Raw genomic sequence first — 13303 nt, 5'->3', positions numbered from 1 at the left:
ATGGCCTTTAGAAACATTTCTTAGAGGAGATAGGGTAGTGCACAATAGGCCCCTGTGGTGCGGTCTAAGCTTTTTTCCACAATGACATTTTTTTCCTTACATTACTTTTACTTTTATACTTTAAGTAGTTTTGAAACCAGTACTTGAGTAAAAAGCTTGAGTTGATAATTCAACTTCTACAAAAGTCTTTTTAAACCCTAGTATCTATACTTCTACTTGAGTAACTTTTGACACCACTGTTACCGACTTACGAAGATTATTTATTAACATAAAAATGCTGCCTTGTGTCCCTTTAAACTTTAATCTTAACACTGAATCACTGCCTTGGTACGTTAATTATTTCTTGTGTTTACTTCAGGTTGTACAAAACTTTTGTACTTTTTTTATAAATGGTTGCATTTTACATCATATATTTCATTTTGTAATAAATGCATTAATCAGCGTGCGTGTTGCATGAACCACATATTTGTATTTAAATATTGATTTAAGATTGGATTTTACAAGATGTATATGAAATAAATTTATCTCAGTACAAGCACAAATAACAATGCTAAATTTAATCTTGATGATAATGTGGATCTACCGTATGAAATCGTGAAATTGAGTATTAGCATTACTTTTTGTTTAGATAACATTGAATTTTCAGTAATGAATAATTGACTACAGGCTGTTGAATTTGTCGAAAATAATGCACACACAAGGCGTTAATGCGGTCTACAAACATTACGCTAACGTTACCTAAACGTTCTCATAACATTCTGATATTGTTCCCCTAACCTTTTTATTGTGATATTTATTTAAATTATTTGCATTCAGGCATATCATGTGTTAAAAAGTGTTTATTATTCAGAGAACATGAACTGGAGCTTGTTTTTATAAAAAAAAAAAAAAAACATCAGCATTACGTTTGTATAGATAACATTGCCAATTGTTTAAGAACATTTTTCTTGAATTAAGTGTTTATGAAAAATGTAAACTTATTTCAATAAAATTTTTCTTATTCCATGGGCAGATTTTTTTAGCTTAATTGTTTTATGCACAAATTTACTTAGTTTATATTTTTTGTCTAAAAACTAGACTTATTTTCTAAGGTAATTTTGCTCATCAAGATAAAACATCTTAATTTAAGATTTTTTAGATATTTTTACTGAAAACAAGACAAAAACACTAAGTAGGAAAGTCATTTTTTTCAGTGCAAGTAAAACATTAAAACAACTGAAACAGATGGTGAATGTTTTACTGACGTTAAATGTTTTAATGCCTCTTCTTTCATCTCTAGTGAAGCTCCTCCTACAACAATCCACCAATAAATGCTGGAGTCAAACACACAGAGAAATCACTCCATGTGTGACAACTGAAATCTTCATGACATAATGTTGATGCTGGTGAAAGAGGAGCTTGAGAAGATGACAGATCCACAACCATGCAGAATAAAGGATGAAGATACTGAGGAACAAATAGGTTGGTTTCTATTTTATAATCTTTATTATTCATGGTTGAGGAATAATCATAAAAACATTAAGAAACATGAGGGGAAAATAAACTAAAATCCATGAGATGATAACTTTCTGCATCTATAATAGATTCAGTAGAATTAGATTGAAATATCAGGTAAAGAGTTTTATCCAAAGCAACCTTCAGTGGATTGAATGACTGTGATCTCCATGTAATGCTCTACTACAGTTAAACCTCATGTTGTGTTCACATCATTATAGAGAGAATGTTATTGCATCGGACTGAAATATATTGACTTGGTAAATAAAAACTCTGTAAACCAAGTCATTTATTTATAAAGACTACAACAATATCTCTCTCTCTCTCTCTCTCTCTCTCTCTCTCTCTCTCTCTCTCTCTCTCTCTCAAAAAAGGGTATTTTTATCTTGTCATAAATGACGGGCCTACAGAAAATAGCTTATAATAACCTGGGCCTTTAAATGTCTCAGACAGAAGAGAGAAAAGGAAGAGATGCACATTGTGTGCCCCAAAAGATTTCCAAACAAGCACTGTCTGTTTTAAATGCAAAGCGCCCATTAACAAGGCACATTAAATAGGCTATTGTCATTCATGTGCATACATTCAGTAAATGCATTAGATGCATACATCATTTACATGAGCTCACACAAAGTTTTTTATTTTGGTTTGTTCTTAAATAGGTTAATTGAATGACTTATATTTTACCGGGAACGGCACGAGTCTTACTTTGCTCTCTGTTTTAGAAAAAATAATAATTTCAAAATAATTTTCTGTGTTTCCCAATTCAACATTAAAGTAGACTATAAACACTGCAAATTTTTGTCAGATTTAAATATTGCCAAAATTATTGGGTGGAAAGTTTCCAAAAACTGTTCAGAAACTTTTTATTGGAATCTAATCTGGGGAATTTTGGAAATATATCAAACTGGAAATTTAATGGGAATTTTTTGGACATTTAGGGATATTTATATAAACTACATTATATACAAACACATATAGGGGTGGTTTCCTGGACAGGGATTAGACTAGTAGTCTGGTAATACCATCCTCTGCTATTTTGCTTCGCTTTGTAGACAGAGTCTGGCTGGACATAATTGACAATCGTTTTCCTTCTCGTGGGAGGAACTTGTCTGAAGTTTAAAATCATTGGTCTAAACGTAAGCCAATCACATAACGTTTGGATATGATGTGCGTTATGCGCAGGCTCAGCCGCATCGAAAATCTGCTGTAAAACACACGTATGATGTGAAAACAAACCCATCGAGCGAAATACCGAAGTTAACATGGCAATGAACGACTTTTGCAGATTATGTAAAGTAAATCAGCCAGCTAGTTGAACACTATCCTTACGGTGTCTTTCCACTCACGTCTATCTTCCTACCTTATTTTCTGGTTAATCAGGAATGTCACCAAGGAATGTTTGCCCACGCGTCCTCCACCATTAACTGTGAACAATGAAATTCCCTTCCATGATTTCTCGATCGTTGTGCACGTCAAGCAGTGCTGCACACAGTTTCTCGCTGACGATCGGTAATAATTTTCCCAAAACCTGTCGGGAGTATGTTTAACAAACACCCTTCTTGTTCGGGCTTAAGTTGGCAAGTGCCGGTTCTCCACAACAGAGCGAATAGCTTTCTGTGCCTCCATGTCCACTACAAACTACAACCGTACATTCAGCGCTTAGCGTCTACATCACAGTCTCAGCCCGCCACTTTGGCAAGTGCAAAACTTCCTGGTATACACAGTAAAAACACAGTGGACCAACACCAGCAGATGGCATGGCATCCCAAACTATCACTGACTGTGGAAACTTTACACTGGTACTCAAGCAGCGTGGATTGTGTGCCTCTCTTTCTCCAGACTCTGGGACCCTGATTTCCAAAGGAAATGGAAAATTTACTTTCATCAGAGAACATAACTTTGGACCACTCAGCAGCATTTATGTTTTTAGCCCAGGCGAGACGGTTCTGACGCTGTCTGTTGTTCAAGAGTGGCTTGACATAAGGAATGCGACAGCTGAAACCCATGTCTTGCATACGTCTGTGCGTAGTGGTTCTTGAAGCAATGACTGCAGCTGCTGTCCACTATTTCTGAATCTCCCCCACATTTTTGAATGGGTTTTGTTTCACAATCCTCTCCAGGGTGTGGTTATCCCTTTGCTTGTACACTTTTTTTCTACCACATCTTTTCCTTCCCTTCGCCTGTGTCTATTAACTTGCTTGGACACAGACCTCTCTGAACAGCCAGCCTCTTTTGCAATGACCATTTGTCTCTTGCCCTTCTTGTGCAAGGTGTCAATGGTCGTCTTTTGGACAACTGTCAAGTCAACATTTAAAAGCATTTGCAGGTATTTTGACTTAATTATCTTATTGGATTGTGGCAAAAGGTTTCTTCAAAATTCACAATATTCTAATATTCTGAGATACTGGATTTGGGATTTTTCTTAGTTGTCAGATATAATCATCAAAATTTAAAGAAATAAACATTTGAAATATACCAGTCACTTTTTGATGAATTCTAATTATATGACCAGCACCTGTATTCCTGTTAATTCCCATGGAAAGATTCTAGCTTGGAAAGTTCCTGGGATTTTGCAACACTATTCACATATAATGCTATTTTCTCTAAAATATTGAGGTGCATAAGCTCAGAATAATTAGGCCTATGATTAATTACTTCAAAAAAGATAAACAAAACAAAACCAGTCCTAACTGAAAGAAAACAAGTTGACAAAAAGATAGAATCCAATGTTTGGTGATATTTAAAAAACCACAAGTGTTAAAGAGTCTTGAACACAGCACAAGAGTTAAAGGCGGAGTCCATGATGTTTGAAAGCCAATGTTGATATTTGAAATCACCTAAACAAACACGCCCCTACCCCAATAGAATCTGGACCTTCTGTTGATAGACCCGCCTCACACACGCAACCCGGCATTTGATTTGATTTGATTGGCTATAAGTGTGTTTTGGTAGTCGGCCCGTCTCCTTTTCCAAAGCGTTTTTCAAACATTGTGGACTCCGCCTTTAAACTACAAGAGCAGAAATTGACAATAGAAATGACATAATGTACTTCACATTAAAAATAACATGGATACATGACATCTCAAATGTGTTTTGTTACTCTGATTTATTAACCTGAACTATTTACTGTCTTTATTTTAGAAATGATGGAAGTGAAAGAGGAGAGTCAAACTGAAGTGGATGAGAAACATCAGATTGTAAAAATAAACCATAATGTTTCACAGAAAGAAACTCTGAAGACAGAAGACATAAAGTCTGAAAATAGTTCCAGTGAAGATGAACGCCCTGCAGATCACAACAAGACTCACAGTGAGGAGAAACCTTTCACATGTCAACAGTGTGGAAAGAGTTTCAGAAGAAAAGCTCACCTTAACACACACGTGATGATTCATACCGGAGAGAAACCATTCACGTGCCATCACTGTAAAAAGAGTTTTACAACTGCATCTAACCTTAAGAAACATTTGAGAATTCACACTGGAGAGAAACTTTACACTTGTCAAGAGTGTGGAAAGAGTTTCACCTTTCAAACAAGCCTTAAAGTACACATGAGGATTCACACCGGAGAGAAACCACATCTGTGCCATCACTGTGAAAAGAGTTTTAGAACAGCAAGTAAACTTAAGACACACATGATGACTCACACTGGAGAGAAACCTTACACTTGTCAACAGTGTGGAAAGAGTTTCTCTATTGAAAGAGACCTTAAGATACACACAAGAATTCACACTGGAGAGAAACCGTTCACATGCCATGAGTGTGAAAAATGTTTCAGAAGGAAGAGTATCCTTACAGCACACATGACAATTCACAAAGGAGAGAAACCATATGCGTGTTTTCAGTGTGAATGGTGTTTCAGTATGGAGTGTCAACTTAAGAGACACATGATGATTCACAGCGAAAAGAAACCTCACGCATGTCTTCAGTGTGAAAAGAGTTTCATACAAAAACGTGGACTTGAGGCTCACATGAGAAGTCACACTGGAGAGAAACCTTACATATGTCTTCAGTGTGAAAAGAGTTTCAGTTTAAAGTTTCACCTTAAGAGACACATGATGATTCACAGTGAAAAGAAACCTCACGCATGTCTTCAGTGTGAAAAGAGTTTCATAGAAAAACGTGGACTTGTTATTCACATGAGAAGTCACACTGGAGAGAAACCTTACATATGTCTTCAGTGTGAAAAGAGTTTTACAAGTGAAGGTAATCTTAAGACACATGTGAAGATTCACACTCGATAGAAACCATTCATGTGTCAACAGTGTGGATATGGCAACAACGTTTAGAAATCCGCTGGGGTCTTATTAATGAAAATTAAAAGCCAAAAATGGCGTACAGCAAAAAAGATTCGGGCCGTTCTTCAATATGCGTTCCTGTCTGTACTTGTGTTCTTGTGAAACGTCATCAGTCACGGCTCAAGTACTGTTCCAATTCCAAGTTCACATCAAGCCAAGTTCACATGTACTTGATCCGCTCATTTTATCAAGGATGCATAAGGAGGTGACTTGTGACAGTCAAGTTTCCCAGAATGCATTTTGCGTCAATGGCAATGAAGCTTACAGGACAAGTTGGGTATTTTACACTTAAAGCCCTGTTTTCAGATAGTTTATGATGAAATAGAACAGGTTTGACTGAAAATTGGACATATGCTGCTGCCCCGAGAATTTTCGGCTTTTGTGGTATCACCCCCCACCACACACACACAATGGCTGTATAGGTGCACAGGAACAATCCTTCCTGAAATGCATTAAACTTTCGTTTACAAAGACGTGAAACTCACCGAGTGGTCAGGGGTGTTCACTGATATGCTCACACAAAAATCCCTGGAAAAGATGCTTTCCAACAGCTGTTTTATCGTCGTTTTTGTCCAACTCCATTGACTTGTATTAGATGTGCTGCGAGGTACGGTATTACTTCGCCGCCAGAAACGGAAATGGAGTTGTTGGTATTTTTGCAATTGGCAAAGGCGGATTATCGCCACCAACTGGGCTGGAGTGTCTATTATTCAAGCTCTCAACGGAAGAATGTACGGGTGTGAGGCGTTTGGAAAAATAAGTCCACAAGTTTACAACGAATGCTAAAACAGCTGTTGGAAAGCATCTTTTGCAGCAATTTTTGTGTGAGCATATCAGTGAACACCCCTGACCACTCAGTGAGTTTCACGTCTTTGTAAACAAAAGTTTAATGCATTTTTGGAAGGATTGTTCCAGTGCACCTATGCACCCATTGTAGAGGTGGGGGGGGGGGGTGATATCACAGAAATTCTCGGGCCAGCATCATATGTCCAAATTTCAGTCAAAACTGTTCTATTTCATCATAAACAATCTGAAAACAGGGCTTTAAGTGTAAAATACAGAACTTGTCTTTTAATATTCTAAATATAGCTCTTTCTGTGTTATAAAATGTAGCTGTTTAGTCGAGAATATAGATTAATACATTTTGGATATGTGAGTTCAAGTTGATCAGCGGGTGATCAGCGTCGTGTACACCGCAGAGGACAGCCTTATTTTGGCAACTCCTTCTGAAATTTGCCGCTTGTCTCAGTGCAGCTGCTCTGCCCTTCAGTGTCTGATCGTTAAACATGACATATTCCTTTTGGATATATCTAAATGGCATTTTTCGGTCTCATCAATTTAGTTTTCTTTATTATTCATTTGAAGTCTGTTATTTGTTATTTTTAATGTTTCATAACTTAAATCACATTTATTTTCTATATAATCTTAATACTGAATTAGCTTTTGTATAGATTTTTTTCTTGTGTTTACTTTGTAAATGTTGTAGAAAAGTTATAATCATCAAAATGAAAGAAATAAACATTTAAAAATATATTAGTCTGTGTGTAATGAATTAATATAATATACAAGTTTTACTTTTTGAATGGAATTAGTAAAATAAATAAACTTTTTGATGATATTCTAATTATATGACCAGCTCCTATATATTCTTTTTACGCACGTGCGTGTGTACAGTGGGGCAAAAAAGTATTTAGTCAACCACCAATTGTGCAAGTTCTCCCACTTAAAAAGATGAGAGAGGCCTGCAATTTTCATCATAGGTACACTTCAACTATGAGAGACAAAATGAGGGAAAAAAATCCAGAAAATCACATTGTCTGATTTTTTAAGAATTTATTTGCAATTTATGGTGGAAAATAAGTATTTGGTCAATAACAAAAAAGCAAGATTTCTTTCTCTCACAGACCTGTAACTTTTTCTTTAAGAGGATCCTCTGTCCTCCACTTGTTACCTGTATTAATGGCACCTGTTTGAACTTGTTAGCAGTATAAAAGACACCTGTCCACAACCTAAAACAGTCAGAATGCAAACTCAACTATGGCCAAGACCAAAGAGCTGTCAAAGGACACCAGAAACAAAATTGTAGATCTGCACCAGGCTGGGAAGACTGAATCTGCAATAGGTAAGCAGCTTGGTGTGAAGAAATCAATTGTGAGAGCAATTATTAGAAAATGTAAGACATACAAGAACACTGATAATCTCCCTCGATCTGGGGCTCCACGCAAGATCTCACCCTGTGGGGTCAAAATGATCACAAGAATAGTGAGCAAAAATCCCAGAACCACATGGGGGGACCTAGTGAATGACCTGCAGAGAGCTGGGACCAAAGTAACAAAGGCTACCATCAGTAACACACTGCGCAGCCAGGGACTCAATTCCTGCAGTGCCAGATGTGTCCACCTGCTTAAGCCAGTACATGTCCGGACCCGTCTGAAGTTGGCTAGAGAGCATTTGGATGATCCAGAAGAAGAGTGGGAGAATGTCATATGGTCAGATGAAACCAAAACATAACTTTTAGGTAGAAACTCAACTTCTTGTGTTTGGAGGAGAAAGATGCTGAGTTGCATCCAAAGAACACCATACCTACTGTGAAGCATGGGGGTGGAAACCTCATGCTTTGGGTCTGTTTTTCTGCCAAGGGATCAGGACGACTGATCCGAGTTAAGGAAAGAATGAATGGGGCCATGTATCGTGAGATTTTGACTCAAAACCTCCTTTCGTCAGCAAGGGCATTGAAGATGAAACGTGGCTGGGTCTTTCAGTATGGCAGTGATCCCAAACATACCGCCCGGGCAAAGAAGGAGTGGTTTCGTAAGAATAATTTCAAGGTCCTGGAGTGGCCTAGCCAGTCTCCAGATCTCAACCTCATAGAAAATCTTTGGAGGGAGTTGAAAATCTGAGTTGCCCAGCGACAGCCCTAAAACATCACTGCTCTAGAGGAGATGTGCATGGAGGAATGGGCCAAACTACCAGCAACAGTGTGTAAAAACCTTGTGGAGACTTACAGAAAACGTTTGATCTCTGTCATTGCCAACAAAGAGTATATAACAAAGTATTGACATAAACTTTTGTTATTGACCAAATACTTATTTTCCACCATAATTTACAAATAAATTCTTAAAAAAATCAGACAATGTGATTTTCTGGATTTTTTTCTCATTTTGTCTCTCATAGTTGAAGTGTACCTTTGACAAAAATTACAGACCTCTCTCATCTTTTTAAGTGTGAGAACTTGAACAATTGGTAGCTGACTAAATACTTTTTGCCCCACTGTACGTGCGTGTTGCCCCACACCCTTCCAATGCTCATGACAAAAAGCGTGGCCAGCAAAGTATTTAAGTTAATATGACGTTTATTTTTAAAAGTGTGGCCCTGACCGCGCACGTTCTTCGCTGGCGAGACAGAAACTGCAAAAAGCACAATCAGCTAAGGTTTTAAAAAAAATATGACTTTGATTTTTTAAAAGTCAGAAGCATGCAGCAAACATATGTGCCTCTACATCAAGCTCTGATTGCGCATGCAAATTTAATTTCTGTGAACTGAAGGCAAGTGATATACTCCGTAATATGATTTTGCACATCCAACAACAACTATATTATTGCAAACTATAATACAACATGTTTTGGCATTCGGTAACATATTGCAGTAGTTTACATTTATTATGCATCCCTGAGATGCACGGTGTTCTCTTTAATGTTCGTTGACATTAAATTCACAAAACCTATCAACAAAACATAAATTAAATTTAAGAAAATAAAAATATATTAAACGAAATTCGTTTTAAGGAAGCAAACAAAACTTAAATCAAACTCTAAAATTCTCCCATTTCTACCGTCATATTAGTCTTTAATACATTCCAGATCTAGATTTAAGATTTAATTTATGTTAGATACACATTTTGGCAAATTTGGGTTAATAGAAACCAATAAATCCACTTGTGGGACAGTAGAGTATGTGGCTGTAGAGTATATGACATTATCTTCTCCAAAAAGTTGAAGCGAATGCCTTTAATTTATCCTGTACTGTGTTCAAGCTTACACAGGTGCGCAACGTTTTGCTATGTTTTCCGGGTTGAAGGACATGTTTCCTGGAAACGGTGTGCAACAGGTTTTAGAAGTGTTTTCTCTTGTTTGGTGGGTGTGTCAGAAATGTCGGCCCAATCAGCGGCAAGATGTATAAAACCATGCGGTAGTAAAGAGACAGCTCGCTCAATGGGTTTAAGTTGGAATGTTTTCTTTCATTCTGGACGGCAAAGTCAGTGACTGTAACATCGAGGGTATTTTACAGTATTAAACACACATTTATAAAAGTTTTTAGAAACTCATACGTTGTTATTATGTTTTTTAATTAATGCCGTTTGTCAGAAACCTACGGAAGCATATTGCATTCACTTGAGGAAAAAAATCTACTCTGTTTTTCTGAATTAACGAGTTAATTATATCAGAATTACGAGATAATTTTTCATGGAAAAAAGTTTTTGCTCTGTTTTTCTGAATTAACGAGTTAATTGTCTTAGAATTACGAGAGAAATTTTCATGAATAAAAAGTTTTTTGCTCTGTTTTTCTGAATTGTTCAGTTAATTATCTCAAAATTATGAAATAATTTTTTCTTGAAATAAAATTTATTTGCTCTGTTTTTCTGAATTGTTGAGTTTGTTATCTCAGAATTATGAGATAATTTTTCATTAAAAAATTAATTAGTCGTCCGTATGATCATATCTCATGTCTAAAGAGTAGCCTACTGGTGAATGCAGGAACTGCAGTGCAGTTGTCAAGACTCAGTAATTCTATTGTGTGAGACTAAATTTGTGTGTGTTATCTGCAGTAAAGACCCGATTTGTTTAAAAACATCTGTACAAAACGGATGTTGTTTTAACCCAACTGCTGGTTAATGTTAATCAACCATCTTAAAACAACCCATTATTTGGGTCATTTTATCCCAGAAATGTGTTCTGTCATATAGTTACCAAGCCCTGGGTTAAAAAAATATTTTTTTTAGAGTGTACAGGACCATTCAAATGCCATTTAGGGTTCCCCTGTTTGCAGTGGGCCCAAAGTGTGTCAAATGTTTCGACAATAGCAACATGTTTTTTGCAACGTTTCATATGCAGTTGCTGTTATTAGCAGACTTAAACTGTCTGTAGAAACATATTAAGTGGCTTAACATTTTGTTAGTATACTTTAAGGTCCATTTAACCAAAAAACAATTATAAGCCTTTCACACAATGTATGTTATAAATGCATGTGGATACATTTTCATTTTTAAGTGATTTAGATACATGTACCAATATTTTAAATGTACTTTTATGTAAGATTTCATTTCTGTTAGCAGTTTAGGAGCATACTTTTTGGGACAATTTAAAAGAAATGTTCTTGTAAAGTTACATTTTCCTTGAAAAATTATAATTTACTTGGACCCTGAGGTGATGTCAGCTCATGTTAAATCCAAATTTTGCCAGTGTTTGGAAATCTGTTTTAACATACAGCACTGTACATTAGAAGGTGTTCTGCTTTTTACAAATAAAAAGCACAGGTTTCTCTCTCGTTTTGTACAGATGTTTACAAACAAATCGGGTCTTTACTGCACACACAAATTTAGTCTCACACAATAGAATTACTGCGTTTTGATAACTGCACTGCAGTTCCTGCATTCACCAGCAGGCTACTCTTTAGACATGAGATATGATCATACGGACGACTAATTAATTTTTTTAATGAAAAATTATCTCATAATTCTGAGAAAATTAACTCAACAATTCAGAAAAACAGAGCAAATAAATTTTATTTCAAGAAAAATGTATCTCATAATTTTGAGATAATTAACTGAACAATTCAGAAAAACAGAGCAAAAAACTTTTTATTCATGAAAATGTATCTCGTAATTCTGAGATAATTAACTCAACAATTCAGAAAAACAGAGTAGATTTTTTTCCTCAAGTGAATGCAATACGCTTCGGTAGAACCGTACTGAACATGCTGAAAATAATCAATCATAGTCATGATGAGATTAGAGAAAAACACCTCATAAGTTGAGGACATTTTCATTCATATGGATGAACTCGCGCTTCAAGCCCCGCCCACTAGATCCAGCGAAGCGGAGCTCCTCCCATTTGGCTGTGCAGCACTGCAGCGAGCGAGCTCCATCTCGGGCATTCTGGTCTTGGAATGCTGCCTCAGAAGGCGGCAATTTGGAGCTTTCGGACGCAGCCAGTGTGTTTCGAGTCTGATGTCTTCAGCTACGTGTAAATGCTTCGGTGTGCACTGAAATAATTAATCCTTCTTCGATTATTTTATTGGTTTGTCAACAGAAGACAGGATTTCTTAATACGCTAACCGTTAGCAGTGAGATGAAGTTAAAAATCTGACCCGGACTCACTGTTGTCTCTGGAGCAGGGATTCATTGTCCGGACAGCGTCATAAATATCTCCTGACTAAAAGACTTAGTTGTGTACTTTGAGGTAATGTCCAGCACGTTTAATACCAATATTATTAAGTGTTTTTACTCATGTATTATGAACCAGTGTACTGTGGAGATCGAGGACGAAAGTTGTGCGCTATTCAGACAACTTTAAAATGAACCGAAAACTGCATCTGTATTTACCACTTTTTATTTTAGTTCTTACATTTATCTACTAACGTTAGAGGAGAGCAGGGGTACAAATTAAAGGAGCGGTGAATCAAAAACTCAATTTTAACTTGATAATTTGTTATATAAGAGGTCATCATACTTAAATGAACATCCTGCAAGTTTCAGAACTGAAAACGTCCGTGCTACTGCAATATAACCGTCTTTGGCACCAAGCCAGCTAAACACTCCAGTGAAAAATTCGGAAATCTATGACGTCAAAGTAGAATTGAAACACCTCCCCATAACCAAAAGGACAAGTCTACTTTTGTAGCCCCGCCTACAGCTTCGCGTGACACGTGTGTCTCAGTAAGTAAACATGTCTTTAAAAATTGACAAATTTAACCAAAATGACTTTTTAAATACATTTTTTCTGAGAGACTTTTATTTTGACGCGGTGATCTGTTATGATACCATGGAAACGCATTTTCGGTTCTGAAAGAACCGCGTGGGAACAACCATGGGAACAACACAGAAGCTAAATACTTCAATTCGGATGCTTGGAACTTAACATTAGCAATATGCGTGGATAAAGTTTGCTTTTGAAGAAGTTCCAGCTCGTGTGGGGAGCGTTTGTTAACGTTGTGGACATGGATTCATTTGTAAAGAAGTCGATGCTGGATTTGCAGAGAGACTCAGAAGCACCACTTATATTGGATCTGACAACAATGACACAGCAGTATAATTCACAGTAAGACATTTTACTTTATTTAAGTTACTGCGTTTCACTATTGCTTTGTTAAAAGAGATTGCTTGATGTCCTGTTGTAACATCCGTGTCTAAATACGTTTGTTGACTGTTTTAATTTACTAAAAACATTAAACGATTAATAAAGGTACAACACTTAACAATACGACTGTAATTTAAAGGTAGAAATATACAAAGTTAG

The 13303-nt window shown here is 36.5% G+C and overlaps 1 protein-coding gene and 1 pseudogene across 4 annotated transcripts in view; both read left to right on the top strand.

Moving 5' to 3' along the window:
• The window catches only part of LOC129453070 (uncharacterized), a 206855-nt gene that overhangs the window by 161238 nt on the left and 32314 nt on the right, over positions 1-13303 (top strand). The gene's annotated exons all lie outside the window — the stretch shown is intronic.
• LOC129453642 (uncharacterized) overlaps positions 1-13303 on the top strand; it is a 36589-nt pseudogene that overhangs the window by 11154 nt on the left and 12132 nt on the right.

Source organism: Misgurnus anguillicaudatus, unplaced genomic scaffold (genome assembly GCF_027580225.2).
Source record: "Misgurnus anguillicaudatus unplaced genomic scaffold, ASM2758022v2 HiC_scaffold_32, whole genome shotgun sequence".
NCBI lineage: Eukaryota > Metazoa > Chordata > Actinopteri > Cypriniformes > Cobitidae > Misgurnus > Misgurnus anguillicaudatus.
This window is presented reverse-complemented; position numbering and strand designations above follow the sequence as displayed.